Source organism: Aythya marila, assembly GCF_965140915.1.
Source record: "Aythya marila genome assembly, chromosome: 1".
In the NCBI taxonomy this organism is placed as follows: domain Eukaryota; kingdom Metazoa; phylum Chordata; class Aves; order Anseriformes; family Anatidae; genus Aythya; species Aythya marila.
In genome coordinates this window covers 101,787,700-101,803,875 of record NC_139042.1, presented here as the reverse complement: position 1 = coordinate 101,803,875, position 16,176 = coordinate 101,787,700, and the positions used below count along the sequence as shown (strand labels likewise).

General features: G+C 39.2%; 1 long non-coding RNA gene across 1 annotated transcript in view; it reads left to right on the top strand.

Annotated features, from left to right (window-relative positions):
* The window catches only part of LOC309891757, a 34,147-nt gene extending 18,890 nt beyond the window's left edge, over positions 1-15,257 (top strand). The window contains exons 2-3 of the long non-coding RNA XR_014319555.1: positions 12,171-12,223; positions 15,131-15,257. This is a non-coding gene — a long non-coding RNA (uncharacterized lncRNA). The remainder of the gene's footprint in view (positions 1-12,170; positions 12,224-15,130) is intronic.
* The last annotated feature ends 919 nt before the right edge of the window (positions 15,258-16,176 follow it).

The window sequence follows — 16,176 nt, the reverse complement described above, 5'->3', positions numbered from 1 at the left end:
CAATGGGATTGAGTGTGCTCAGCATGTCCCTTCCAGTATAAATTATTCAATGATTATTTTCATCTGGGGATTCACAAAATAGGTAGGGTTGAATGTTGAATACAAACAGATGTAAGGCATGGTGAATGTGTAAGGAGCACTTATTTCTGAGCAGTGCTCAGCAGTGTAAATGTGGATTTAGTAGCATGTTGGTTTCATGTGTACAGTAAGTATGAAGGAAGTGCTTTAGGACTAGGCTAGAAAATTCCATCCTGAGTTGGCATTAACCCAGGTGGCTGAGTTACTCCAGGGACTGTCTTTTATGTGTAAAAGGAATCAGTAAATAATAGTATTTTTCCTTGTATCTGAAATGGTAAGAGCAGACAAGGTGGATAGCCTTAGTGTTGCTTCAGACGCTACTCTCATGTGATTCAGCACCTCCTGTAGAACTCTGCTTGCTCTTTCACTGGCCAGTGCACATTTCTCTAGGACCGGTTCCCAAACCTCGATCTGCCATTCTTTCTCAGGACAAAAGTGGTACAAACAACACTTGCAGGTATTTGCATGAGGACAAAAATACTGCCCTGTGATAGAGCAGCAGTTTAGCATTTGTTCAGAGAAGAAAAACTGAATGCCCAGGGGACAGGTGTCAGCTGGTTTGTGGCTTTAACATTCTGAGCTTTGGATTTTTATTTTTTTGTGTGTCTTTGGCCCTCTGTACCAAAATAGCTGTATCTTAACTAGTAAGCAATATACAATTTGCAAACAAACAAACAATAACAAAAAAAAAAACAAACCAAACAAACAAAAACCTACCGTGGCTAGTTATTTCTAGACACCACTTCCCACCTGCTGTTTTCTAAACTATAGATTTAAAACACTTCAAATAGACCCCACGACATTCATCTTCCTATTTTGCCATTTGTATCTTCTGTTTTCACTGTGCCTGACGTATGTGATATGAGTCATCCCTGTCACTTTTATATTTCCTGACTACCAGCAGTTTGGGATGAGACAATTTTTCCTTTCAGCTGACATTTTCTTTGGGACTAAGGGGCAGGGAAGTATTTAAAAGTAAATTTAGTGTTTAAAAATGTTGACAAGCTAGCATGGGAACTTTTCAATGAAATCCAAAAAGGCACAAGTCTCATCAGTTTCGTGCTGGGATTCTTCTATCCTGACCTTAAAGAAAAGCCTCAAGGAGTAAGAGGGCATTTCATTTTCCATACAACCCATGTTTCTCTACCCCACCATTATCTTTGTCTTTGCCCTTCCACTTTTTACTCCTGATGTTTCGACTTCTTTATTTCCTAGTCATTTCTTGATTCCACCTACTCTGCCTCCCTTATGTACCTTTCCCACATCTACACTCCATGCTCCATTTTAATTTTTCAGCTTCCTTCTGATTTCACTATTCTACCTGCTCCATTCTGTCTTTCTTGGGTAGTAGGGATCTAAATTGTATGCTAAGAAAAAACAAACTTCCCATCGTATTGTCGAACCATATTGTCCTTGATGCTTACAGGGAAAAAGAAAATACGTGTTTTTTTCATTGACTTGGAGTTTTTTCCCCTATACGTCTTCTTCTGTTGTTGTTGTTACTTTTTTAGATGGAGGTGTAAGAGCAAAACCAAGATAACCTACTATAATTATAGTAGATACAGATTCACAGCATCAAATCCTTGCCATCTTGTCCAGTTTTTGTCACTCATTTTCAGCTGCGGTTGCAGCTGAGATGAGGTTGGAGCATAAGACCCACAGTGAAGAACAGACGCAATTCATCTTAAAATGATGCAAAGCTAACATATTTGTAAATCCTTAGGACAGGCAGTAAAATATGTTTTATCACTCCATATTTAGTCATTGTGTTACATTTCCAAAGGCACAGTCCACAGAAAAGACAATTATCTCTTTCTGATGTCAGAGGAATGGCTCATTAAATGCAGACACTTAGCAGCCACATAAAGAAAATGACATCATAAGCAGATTTGGTATGTCACAACCAAAGATCTCCAGGTTTTCTACAAGCTATTTAAGTCTTACAGTCTTATATAAGGTAGTCTTATTTCAGAGCAATACTTCTTCCTGTAAAATAGTACTACTGTTATTATTTCCACCCATTCCTATTTTTATATATATACATCTTTAAAAAGAGAAAGGTTGGGTTTTCTTCTTTTCCTTAAGCCATGATTAATACTAGGCTTTTTTTTTTCCTTTTTTTTTTTTTTTTTTGAGTCATTCCTTCTTGCAGAGGCAGAAAATCAATAATCACCTTCAAAAAGAATGCATGTCAGAACCTGACAGAGTAAAATATATCCCTACCACGTATATGCCTCAGATTGACTCCACAAGTCTACTACCATCCCTTGTAGCTTTGGAGCAAGAGAGAGAGAAAGAAAGATTGAAATCCAGAGATTCTCACTCTGAATATAGGACTTCCGATGTACTTTGGAGTTAGCCGTTCATTAAGTGTACCATTCTGGTACTGGAACAACCTATAAAATATTTACATTCTGTAGAAGCATGTATCATGTAATGACAGGAACAATGAAATATGCCCATTTTTAGCATGCCATAAAAGATCAGTCTTCACTTCAACACCCAACCATGGCAAAGTTTTATGGTACAGATAGCGCTACTTCAAATAAGGAGTTGCCAAATAGATAAAGATCCAGCTACAGGAGCTCAGGGAGACTTTTACTAAAACAGTTGTACTTTACAAGCTAAGGGAGGGCAGGGGAAATGATTAAATGCCCTCCCTGAGGGTATTTAACTACCTCCTGTCCAACAATCAAGCAGTCTTACTGAGTGCAGCAAAGCTCATTGTTTTGTTGTTCACAGATAGTTGTAAGCAGATGGATTTACTCAAGTGCTTGGAGTTGTGCACTTCTAAAAGCTTTCCTGAATCAAAACTTTGATATGACATTCTTTTGTTTGACTAGTTCATTTCCTATTTGGCACTCCTCCTCCTCACAAAAATGATTGGGTTTGCTCTCCAGTGTCTTGGCAAGCAGTCAGAAACATCTCCACAAATCTTTGGATGCCAATACAAATGCCAAAAGTGTCAAAAAAGTGCCAAAATAAAGGTACTCCATAACACTTTAAATGGCATTTTCACTTTTATTGACAAAACCTTGCTCTTTTCATCAACCATGCTTGTCCATTCTGATTTATTTTTATATACGTAGCTTTTAGAATCACAGCAAAATATGATTTACAGAGTTAGATCCAACTAACTGTAGGTGGAAATAACTGAAAAGCAGGAGCACCATTCAAAGCAAGGGTTTAAAATATTCATTATTTTTGAAAAATATGTATTATTTTGGGCTTGTTTTTGTTCTTTCTGTTCAATTCTTTTATTTAGCTCAACACAGAACTTGCTTCAGTATGAACTGTCTGTCTTAAAGAAAAATCTAAATAGTTTAAAATATAATATCACAGTAGCAGTAGGAGATAATACCTCCAGTTTGTTATGCCTACAAAAATATCTGGGCCGACAGGACTGCCAAGACTCATAAAACTCTTGCGTCACCATCAATTTATTGGCATGAATCTATCATATCTTTATATGATGTTTACTGGTTTTGATACTAGCTCATGCCAACGTTAACTTCCTTTAATTTTAACTCTCTCCATGTGGTTGGATGTCTTTTGGTAGTGGAAATTTTTTGGTTTGGGATGTTGGTATGTTTTTGTTTTGTTTTTTGATGATACTGGTGTACAAGGTTGTCTTCAAATTTGCTGTTTTGAGAAAGGGAGGGTCTGATCAGGCTGATAAGCTAATTTCTTTTTGAATATTAAGATTTATGCAGATTGGAGCCTAAAGAGATATGTTTTCTTACTTGACATTGTCAATACTTCACACGGTCTTTTTTTTTTTTTTTAAAAAAAAAAAAAGGCAGTGAATCTTCTGCTATGATGAGACCAAGCTCTTTATAGTACAAAATGTAATCAGCTGCCTTCCATTACTATATTGTATGATAGTATGACTTCATTTCTAACACAATTTACTTAAATTGAGCATTTTGGCAGATGTGTGCATGAGACTAGAGGAGCAGAACTTCTATTAAATCATATCCCGAAACAATAACAGATTGTGCTGTAGCTCTAGCTATGGAGAAGTTTCCAGCTCTGCTCATAACTTGCTGCACATTATAGGAGACATTAGGAGAGTGCACCCAGCAAATGACTGAAAAATATTCCATGATCTGGCCAGAAATGACATACATAGATAAACAATTTGATCTGTGATAAGAGGTTTGCATAGCACTGCTACCTAGTCAACAAAGGTCAGTGAACATGTCCACTTGTAGTGATTCCAGTGAGGCAGATGAGAGGAAATTAACATATTTTTAGTGAATAATGCCTTCCTCCACTTTTTTAGACCCACCTACCATCTTCCTCAGAATTAATGACAAACTCAAAACATGATTCTTCTCTCTGCAGGTAGTGAACTCTTTGAGCATGGTGGAGTTTTTTATGAGTTATTCATGTGCATGTATGTGTGAATGTGTTGCTGTTTGCTATATAGTAAAGAAGGCAGGTCAAAGAAGTTCTCCTATCGCTTGGAATAAAGTCCTATGAGTGTCTGAAGAGTCTCCATTAACAAATTCAGAGCAGCCCCCATCAGCTCTGTCTCCTGCCTAAACACAGGGGTACTCTCACAGCAGAATGCTCCTGAATTCAGCTGCAGAATTCAAGTTAAAAGCCAAGGAGTGCTGGGGTAACTTTTTAGATATGTTGGTTTGAGGGACAAGTGCTAGAACTTGATAAAATATTCTGAGGAAAGTCAAAGGGACTAAAACCTGCATTGGTTTTCACATTTTGCACTTCTAATTTCTTTTGCGTCTTCTCATTAGGTTTGTCTGGTCTAGATCTTACAGCTTTGGCTAGGGTAGTTTCAGCTTGAACTGAGTCAACTTTAGACTGATCACAGGGTAAAATTATTCCAAGTGAAGCATTAGACATGAGGCTTTCTGTACTTCGGTCAATTACTGGCACTAACTTAAAAGCACTACTGGTTCTATAGCATCTGAAAAAAAAAAAAAAAAAAAAAAAGGCAAAATTAATTCAGTTCTGTAGACCCTGATTCTGCTGTGAGATTCATGGAATTTTCAAAAACAAAACAAAAAGACAGGATGCTCAAAATGTGTGATCATCAGGCTCTGAGCACTGTAAGAAGATAAGCTTATCTCATCTTCAGTACTATTTCCACTTTTCTTGACTTTCTGATCTCTTTAAAAGACATATATATATATATATATATATATATATATATATTTAAAAAAAAAAAAAAAAAAGTACCATTGGAGGTGCCACCTGTGTCACCAAATCAATAAAGGACTTGTTTCAATTCTATTGATGTAAATCTGAATCATAAAATGTCCTACCAATATTAGAACAGGAATTTGCATTCCAAATGCAAACAGAGAACACGTGAATTTTCTAAGCAGGTTGAAGCATATGAATTTTCTAAGTAGTTGAGCTGCAACAAGTAACAAAATACCTGCAAAAGTAATTGGCAATAACAATTGCTATCCTAGTTAGGATAGAATGGGGGCTTAGCTTGACCTCGCATGCATTAAACATTACAGAGTAGCTTTAGCTTCTTTATTCTACCACTGAGATTCAATGAAAAGTTAAGGACAGACTCTTTGTCTCTGGGCTTCTGTCTTATTTGTGAAAGATGAACTTCAACTTGCAATTCTCATTAGGGGAAAAAAACAAAAGCCCCTACTTAAACATTAAGTTGCGACTCTGTAAAGAGTAAAGGATGAAAAAAATAAATAAAAAAGCTGATGTTTCCTCTATTGCCTATTATATTTTAAGCTCACAGATCACAAATCAGAATACTTCAGCTGTACTTTTGATTTTTAGGTGTTACTGAGAAGATTTGCTGGGGCCACCTTCGTGCTGACTTGGAGTCTTTATTCTACATATAGCTTCGCCGACTCAGAATTTGAGAGCAAACGAGTGACGTGTTGGTTGTAGGCCTGCAGCAACCCCTCCTATTCCTTAGTCAAGAGGTAGCTAAAGAATCATCTCCTCTAGATGCAGATTCTTCCCGCTACCTCCTGAGAGCAGTGTGGAGGATGTAGTCCTTCCCTTCCCACACGGCTATTCAGAACCGAGCCTTCAAGGCTGTAAGAGCTGAACTTGCAACGAGTGAGGCTGCTGCCCAAGTGCCTCTGGCCCACTTGGTTCTGTTGTCTACAGTGGCACACAAGGGCGTAAGAACCCCAGATGACCTTGCAATCAGTAAAACCTGCTCAAAGCACACCGAGGGTGAAAAGATCTAACCCGACCAAATCTCAGAGGACCTAAAACACTGAATGTGGCATTACCACATCCTGCTAGCCCCTGTAATAGTCAGGCCACGAGCCAGCAAAGTGCTTGTATAGCTGTTTAACTTCAAGCACACCAGCAGCCTCACTGAAGTCAGTAGGGCTATTTGTATGTTAAATATTGACTACGGTAAATGTTCTGCTGGCTCAGAGCCAACAGACATCTGTCATGGCTATTCGTTTAAAGAAAGCAACTGCATCTAGCAGCAAAAGAAAAGGGCTGCTTTGGGGAAGGGGGAGGTCAAAATCTACCTGAATGTAGAAAAGGGTGGGTTTAACTACCTTGGCCGATGAAATAATTTTTTAGGGGGGTTGACTACCCAAGACTAACATACAGGCAGTTCTCTTAGTGTCTTTATCTGCCCACTGAAAGCATGAAATGCCATTACTAAAGAGTGTCTATGTCAATGGTGTCTAATGACCTCAGAAATTGTGTGGCTGTGTCACCTGGGGCAATGGAGCTGTTCTCCATCCCTTTGTAGCATAAATGAGAGCACAAAGTGTTCAACTTTGTCTAGGTATTCTTGAGTTTTAGTTTTCTATTGGAGTAACCTATATTTAACTTCAGTTTTTTTAAATTAAAAGCCTGATCTTTTCAGTTCCTATTTCTACTAACGGTCCCTATTCATTTAAATAAATATACAGATGGAAAGCTATTTTCAGAAATGCTCGGCATTGGCTTATATTCTGTGGAAGTCAGCAGTAAAACTCCTACTGATTTTACTTGGGAGTGGAACTATGTCAATACTGAATGGTTTTGAAAAGCACAACTTAAGTATCATTTTGACTAAATGCTGCCCAGGTATTATAATCTGAAGATATTAAGTCAAAACATTTAATTAAATATGTCACAATATTTTCCGTCCATATTTTCTCCTTAACATGGGTGCCTTGTCTGCACAGGCAGAGACATACCACAGAATAAGTCAAATGCTTCCTACAGAGGCTGCTGCTTAATTCAAGCTGCTGTTACAACATGTTATGTGGCTTACAAAGTTTAGCTGAAACATGTATTTGAAATATACCAGCTATTTGCATCCTTGCTGCTACACACAACTCCTTTCCTTTTGCCTATTTTCTCCTTTTTTAACACTGACATCTGCAGAAATTTAGGTAATCTGTATTTGAGCTTGAGCACTATGCCATTAACACCTAGATAATGACAGTAGTCAATGCAGTTTCACAAGAACAGAAAAAATCATCCTTAATATGGTGATTCCCAATCAATATATATATATATATATATATATATGTAAAATATGTATTGTGGTAATTTCAGCACACTGATTTCTAATGCCTCTTTTCAGCTAGATTTAGGATGTTTTCTGAAGAATGAGGCTGTGGTTCCATGCCAATTTAAGGCTACATAGTTTGGGGTGACTGCAAAAACAAATTTTATAAAAACAAACAAACAAAACCAATAAAGTATATATTGCAACCAAATCATCTTCTGAGTGGACTCATTACAGAAGCACTGGTGCTGGAGTAAGACAGAAGATGGGAAAGCTTGGCTGAAGGCAGAGTCATGGATCGCTCTCACACAGGTTGGTTTAAATGACCATGGAATTGCACCAGAATATCTTCAGTATTCCTTGACATGCACTGGAGACTGTAAGACTGTCCCCTGAAAATCCTGTCCGATATCTGTTAGTTCATAGAAACATTTTTGTTGATCATGATGAAAAAGACTTGGATCAGCCCATAAGCATGTCATAAGAACAATAAACATCCTGCTTTCTTAATTTTTTTCTTAAGATTAAGTGATCAGTGATGGTTCAGTCAGTTTTGAATGTCACCAATGCTGTTACAACACTAATGTGTTGTTTCCACTAGCCCACGTGATTAACGGGGACCAGGGCTGTTTTCCTCATCTCGATATATAGCTATGCCAATAACTACCTTAACAGATAAACAGCTATAAAATGCACCATAGAGAGTGTATCATATTAAATATAAATTTACGTAAGTATGTATTACATATTTAATATAATTGTGTATGTAAAGAATTTCTGGCTCCAGATATAATGTTTAAGTGCAAGGAGGAGGGGGAAGGAATAAATGCCTTCACAGTGTGATGGTGAGAGGTGTGTTAGGTTCGGTATAAAAAGCATAAGAAACCAAATGAAACAACTTAGAAATTGTATCCAGTGATGCTGGATTTATCTGCTTAATTTCCTGCTTTTTTAATTATTTTTATTTATTATTTGAGATTTTGGAAACAGAGTATCATTATTTATGCTTGCTTATTATTTTCAATATGTTTAGGTTTATAGCAATGGTATAGCACATATACTGTATACTTATTATGATAGAAATATTTGCCCATTATGTTTTGAGATGCTGCTATTTTCCGTATAGCTTTTCATTAATTTTCTCTATGGTAAGAATTTATCCTGTCTCTGAAAACTGACTTTGAGTGAGGTTTCCTGAATGTATTATATGCCAAATTCAGAGCAAATGACAGAGATATTTGCCATTTCAGCTATGCTGTGTAACCCTCTGCCTCTTTTTTAAAAATGTGGTGAGTGGTTATGTTTGCTTAAATTGAAAAATAATTGAGGATCCATTCAGGTCAATGAATGTGCAAGTAAAATAAGTCAGGTGGTATACTCGGAATAACCTGGGTGATTTCAGCAACATTTCTCACATTTTCAAACGTCCCTTTAAAAGAAATAATGTCAACTTCAGACAAATCACTGTTGAAAGCAGGACTAAGCAAGCTTTAACTGGATATTAGCTTTTACGATTTGATCTGATTCACTCTGTGATTATATAGTGCAGTGGCTCACAGTTGGCTGAATTGAGAGTCAGTTCCCAGGGCGGTCCTTCTTTTGTGTACACAGATAAGCTTTCATATGCAGGTGTCAGAGCCTGTTCTCTCTGCTGCACCGTGTTGATGTTTTGAAAAACTGGATGGTTCTTCAAATGTCTAACATGACACTGATCTTCTTTAATGCTGCATTTTTCCCTGCTATTATAAGGGCAGCCCTATCGCTTTCAGCGCTTCACTAGTAGCTCATTAAAAAAAATGCAAGGAATAATGTCAGCATCTCTGTTGTGATGAATATTTTGACATTCACACCTCTGCTGATGGGTGCCTAAATAAACAAGCTATGTGAGCCACACAGGTGCGGGGTGCCTGGGACCCTGCCCTAGCCCGAAGGCTCAAGGCTCCTGCTCCACCGAGTGCCGAGGTGGAAGGGAGGGCGCGTACAAGCCTCTGCAGTCAGCACGATCGGGTGGTGATGCTGGATCTGGGTGTTGGCAGCTGGTGAGAGGAGCCTTGCTTTATTCTGCCAGTACACAAAGTCTGTTTTTGTGGCTGTTTTTAGTAGAACCAATGTTGTCTGCTCCAGTGGGTGCCATTCAAAAATCCTGCTGTGGGGGAAGGAAACTTCACCTACTCTCCTACTCTCAACATGTTTTGGATTCTCTGCTCTAAGACAGGGAATCAGGGAATTATATACCTTTTTTTTTTTTTTTTTTGTAAAGAAATAAGGCAGATGTATGTCGAATCAACATGACCAAATATTTTAAAATCCTTTTGCTGAAAGAAACTTCAGGGTGATTACAAAACACAGAGGATCTAAGGATGGCATTATTCTTGTATACAGAACAGTCTGCAGCTCTTCATTGCAATTCCACCCCCCCACATCCTTCAACACAAAACCATCCATTACAAAGCTACTGCAGTCATTGATTTATGTGCTTGTGATCAAACTTCCCTACTTCTGATACTGTGAGCATTTTATAAAAGATGCCTGCAATTCCTAGATGGACTCAACGTGTCTGTTCCTGTGCTGTTGTGCAGCTGCTTTATTATGCTCCTGGCTTCTCATCAGTGATTTCAGTCTTAGTACAAGGCTCTACAGAAATGAATCTCTTGGAAGAGCTCATTTATATTTTGATGATCACCTCATCTGCATAGCTGCACTGTGTACTATGCTCTGTGATAACTGTCCATGATACCAAAGTCCCGGTAGCTATGCTACAGCTAATTTTCAAGGCATAATGAGATGATATTGGTCCTTGCCCCAGAGCAATATCAACTGTCTCACTGAGCAGTCTGATTTGTACTGTCCCATGTGTGCCTGTTAGGCTAGACTTGTGATTTGGGGCACCAGGTAAAACATGAGAAGATGTCTCATGTTCTGTAGCCTCATGCACAGTTATGAAGAGGACACTGAGTCCACTGGTCTGGCACATGTGAATTACAGCTGTGTGGAGGGTTCATAACAGGACCCAGCAAAGGAAATCATATTTTAAGGCTTCCTCCTCTTCCACATTGTTATAAATGAAGTCTCAACTCAATCTGAATTTAGTAATGTTTATAAAAGGAATATTTATAAAAGGTATAAAAAGCAAGTAAACAGCATTGGGTGTGCGGGGAGTCTATGCTCCACCAACACAAACACACGAACATCAAACATTTTAAACGTATAGAACATTGCTTTTGCATACTAAACCCGAGTATGCCTCTACATACGTACAATCAGGAAAGGTAACAAACAATCCTTTATGTTCCATGACTTAACAGTCTAAATTTTCCATTCCTTTTCTTGACTACATACAAGTCTCCATTTTCCATTCCTTTTGAACAATATGTCTCGCTTTAAGTTGTCAAGCAAGTCGGTCGTCAGGCCTTATGTATCCTGTTCTTCCCTGATCGAAGAAAAGCATATCCACCTCCTTTTCAAGGCCAATAGGCCTGGGTCAAAAGGCACGTCCAGTTCAACAGGGGGCGTAACAGCAAAGGCCTTCGATGGCTGTAGCAGCAGAGGGGCCCATGGCGTAGCAGTTGGATCAGTAAAGGAGCCCGCAGCTCCCTCACTGTCTGGCAAACCACATGCTTCTGACTGTGGTCCCACAGGGCTCTGTAAGACCTCAGAGACTGCTAGCCAGGTGCTGAGCAATCCCACTGCAACCTTGTCATTTTTAGTTGCAGAGTCCCACACCTTGACCTCAGTTTGGTCCCATATTTCAGGCTCATTAACTGTCCGATTGTTAATGAGGAGAATAAGCTGTAAGGTTACCAGGACAGTCTTTGTTCTTAAGGACGTATGATTCCCCATAAGGCGCAACTGCTTACCAGCGAGGGGCAGTTGTGTGCGTGGCTCCGCTTCTCTCAGCTTGAGCTTCTCTCCAGCTCTAGTGCACCTGTTTTCAGTGACTTTCTGTATGAGCTTCTCTGAGCAGTTTGCTGAGTTTGGCCAAACCTATCTTCATGAGGCAATCAAAGTGCCTGTTCCCGTCCTGGTCTCCGTTCTGCCAGCCTGTTCCTCTTCACTCTGTTTTCCTGCTTCTTTATTAATGACATAACTTCATCGAGTTGCTTTTTTTTTTTTTTTTTTTTTTTTTATCTTGAGGACAGGCTCCGCTCTTATACACTTCTCCCCACAGCAGTCTTTTTCAAAACAACTTTTCGTTGGTCAAACAACTTTGCATATAACAACAACAGCAAACACCCAGAAACTTCCATGCCTTAACAGCTGGAGAACAAGCAACCCAAGACTGCATGGAGTCTCCTGAATCACCCTTCTCTGTTCTCTCTAAGCTCTCTTAAATTCCTGATGGTCTCATTGTTAAGAGTCTGATGTTACCATCAACCATGGGCCTTTCTGACCCCCATTACCACACTCCCAAATCTCCCCCTTCTTTATTAATATCAACCATTTTCTCGACATGAATTACCACTCCATATATAACATACATTCTTACATTTTATTCTATAGAATACATTTATTTCTAGATGATAACGATAAGAGACATTACCAATCTCTGTAACATAGAAATATAAGAAGCCAACAAGAAGCAGTACTTTTAATTCAATGTTTCCTTTATTTTCAGGTCTACTACTTGGCTTGAACTGCAGATCTTGAGGAAAGAGCTACCAAACACTGGTAACAGGAATGAGGGGAGATTTCTTTTTTCTTTCACATTTGTTTCCACTTTAATTACAACCTCCCACATCTAGGCACTGCACAGGCTATTCCATGACATTCTTTCCCAGGCTCCTAATATGAATTTACAAATGCTAGGAGAGTTACAGATGCAGTCTTTACCCCCAGCCTCCCCCTCCTCTGGTTCAGAAGCAGCACCACAATGCTGCTGCAGTGTGGTGCTGGGAATGCAAAGGTACTGGTGGTATTGTGGAGGACGGTGGCAATTGTCAGAGTGGAAGCCCCAGCTGCCTACAGAGAGAGCGCCTGGAGCTACAGCACAGCCACTGTGATTTACAGCTCCACTTTCTGTCTCTCCAGCTGGGCCCACGGTCTTTCAGGTAACGCTTTCAGTCTTACAAATGGCTGCACAGGGAGGGAAGAGACAGAAACCTGTGGCACTTACACATCCAGCTGCTGCTGAAATCTCTACACATATATCCCTACTATCCCTAGGGGCAGTTCAGGAAAGGGTAAATGGTGTGGTGGGGCTTCCTATAAGCAAGCTGAGGAATGGTCTGCATTAAGCGGGGTCTGCTACTGTTCTTAAATGTATTGTTTTTATTTTCACCTTTACAAACTAGCTGGGACTTTCAAAATCAAGTTGAGCATTGTATTGCTATACACAGGTGGTAGGATGGGGCTTTGAGCATCGCAACCTGTTGTGTTAGCAGTTTGCAGCTATTTTAGGATCTAAGACACTATGATAAAAGAATCAGAATAACAATGTCTGTCTTAATTCTGTACAAAAGTGTTCAGTTAACTAAACTCAGAACCTAAGATATATTTTGTGTATATGTAGCTACATACATACACTATCTGCTAAATTCCAATTCCATTTTTTATTTTAATCCCAAGACAGTTTTGAAAGAAACTTTTTACAAATAGCTCCCTGTGCCCAGCCAGAGACCTCTTTTTTTATCTTGAGCTCCATTTCAGATGTACATGGAAAGCTTGTATGGCCAGGAAAAAGCCAATACAAAAATACTAATATCTTTGTTTAATAACTTCACTACATCCAAGTACAGATGGTTGATTTATCGGCAGCACCCGTCTCTCGCGTACAAAGTTTGTAAAGGAAATACAGTGTATATTGGTGTGTTCAATCACATAATATGGAAGAGGAAATAACAGGAGCCTAAAAGCTGAGAGGAGTGTTTGGGAACTTCTGGTGTTTGGGGAGGGTTGGACAGGTGGCAGACAACTAGGCAGATTTGGGTAAAGCTGCAGAAGAGCCAAGCCCTATGGAGGAGAACCTGACACGGACGAGGCTCTAGAGATATGTGTCCATGGAAAGAGGGCAAAGCATAAGGGAGAAACAGGATAGGATTAAAAAAAAAAAAAAAAAAAAGTAAATCTTGGAGAGACGTCCTGTTAGTTGACTCTGTTTTTGTGAAATAATGATTTGGGACATTCCCTCCACAAACTGCAGCGTTGTTTTTATCTGGGAAAATAAAACCATGGCAGAACAAGCTGACAAAAAGAGGCCAAGAGGACAGTAAGTATCTCATCTAGAAGCCTTCTTTACACGCAAAAAGTGCATCATAGCAATCAGTTGTAGGGGTGCAAATAGCCAAATGTCATTTGCATAGTTGCTCTGGAATTCCTGTGGAGTTAGATGCTCTCAAGGGCTTGCTTTAATCATTCAGAAATGCTTATTGTTCTCATGAACAATGCCAAACATGACTTGCCTGAAAATAAATATGCCTGTTGTATTGTAGGATAACTTTTTTGTTTATTGTGAGAATTGTGTTGGTATTGAGTTGTTTCCATGTAGGATGGTGGGGAAAAACAACACCAGAGAGCCAGCACCTGCAATATTTTACTGGTGAATTGACCACACAAGGCATGAGGCCAAAAATATCTGGGAAGATTCAGTGTATACAGTAGGAAAAAAAAAAAAAAAAAAAAAAAAAAAAAGTTAAATCCAGATTCTGCTAGGAATATTTGCATTATGCAACATTATGTAATTGTGTAAACAAAATCAGGGAAACAGAATCAAATGAAGAAGCAGCCACTCCATCGCTTCTCTACTGACACCATAAGCGAGCAACAACAGCTCCTGTCAACAAAGGGAGAAGCCAAAACAACACCGTATTTGTTTGGTACAGAGCAATGTCCATATATGTTAGCATCCTAATCAGTGGAGCAATTACTGTTGTTCACATCTCCATTTCATTTCCTTGGCTGAGCACTCCTGGGATTTTGGACTGTGATCTCATTATTTGCTTGGCTCTGCCATTTGTATTGTGTACCTGCTCCAGCAGATATCATCAACTCCTAATACTTCTGTGCTATGCAGAACAATCATTTGCATTTGAGTAGGTCGCTATGGCTACTGGCTACCTAACTGTGTACTGCATCTGTACAAGCCAAAAACTGAAGGTGCTTTGCAGAATTCAGACAAGGATCAACTGTTCAGGCTTTGAAACCATATCCGCACCTATTGTTACTGCTAACAGCACGTATTTGTGTAGGCTTGATTAGGTACAATCTCCCTCTTCCTATTTTGGATTAATATTTAGAGGCTCTCTTTCTCAGGGCTGCCACCTGACTCCAAAGGGAAGATTGTCTCTAGAGGACACTTGTGTGACAGTGAGCGGATTAATTATACCTGCAGCAGTTCAAGGTGCAGCATAAAACCTAAAGGTTTTCCATTAAAATTAATTCCATGCTGTTAGAAAATACAACTTCCAGCTGGGGTTGTCTGAAACAAATCAGTAATTTGTGCTGTAGTAGTTTCCAGAGTGCAAAAGAGCTCCTTAACTGGGACCAGCACGGGAGGTGCCAGTTCAAGTAGGATCCAACTCCTTAACTTCCAAGGTTTGCCCAGAAATACTAACCTTCATGCTTTGTTCTGTTCTCTAGATGAATCACAAAGGCAGGGAAACAGCATTATCCACAGTAAAGAAAGTGTGGAGACTGAAATGAAGCGACTCCAGAATGAGACAGTGAGTCAGCATCAAAGTCTGGACCAAAACTGAAGTCTGCCAACTTGGAGCCCTCTCCTCAGAGCTGAAAACAAATGAAGAAATCATCTCAGTGAAAGCACTGGCTGCAGCGTTATCCTAAAGGAATCTGACTGAGGAATCATCCTAAGATGAATAAAATACAGCTGAGACTGACGACAGTAATTTTGTCCATGTGCATGAAGTAAGTGTCCATGATGAGAAATTCAGTGAACATTGGCAAATTGCATGTATTCTATAAAACACTTGCACATATTGAGGGATGTCTGGCAGTGTGTCCATGGCACAGGCTGGCTGCTCTCTCCTCAAGACTTATGTATGAGTCCTCCCCTCAAAACTCTCTGCTACAAGATCCATGGGAGTATCAAGGGGAAGTTTATTGCTTAAAATGAATCAAAGAATGTTCTAAGTCTTGTAGTACAATTTTTGCTTCCCCCAGCAAATATGTTCACTTAACTATTATTTTGGGAGGGAAGTTGGAGAATTTTGAAATTTCCCTATTTCCCCCATCCCAAAAGAACGGCCTGGTTTTGGTAACAAGGTGTATGTCCAACCCAACAATGTTCTGCTTTGGTAAGTGTGGTACCAAAACAGAGGTGGAATCAAATATCCATTTACTTATTTGCCATTGTAATTCATTAAGTTACGAAGCAGACTGTGGTGTTTTACTGTCTATTTACAGAATAATATCAGCATTTGTGGATAAGATCCACTTGATCCATGGGTGTTCAATAAGGAATTGTAAAGATGAACAATGTTTCCATTTACATCATATATTAAAAATAAATAGCTGTAAAATAATATTAGACACCATTTGCACAGAAAGATACAGAGGCAGAGCACAAAAGTGGCCAAAAAATGAAACTTGACATGCATGCTTTGTCATCGCTTTGAGAGTTATCACACTAAGGGTGAATAACTATGCTCAGCAGTTAAAGGGAAATC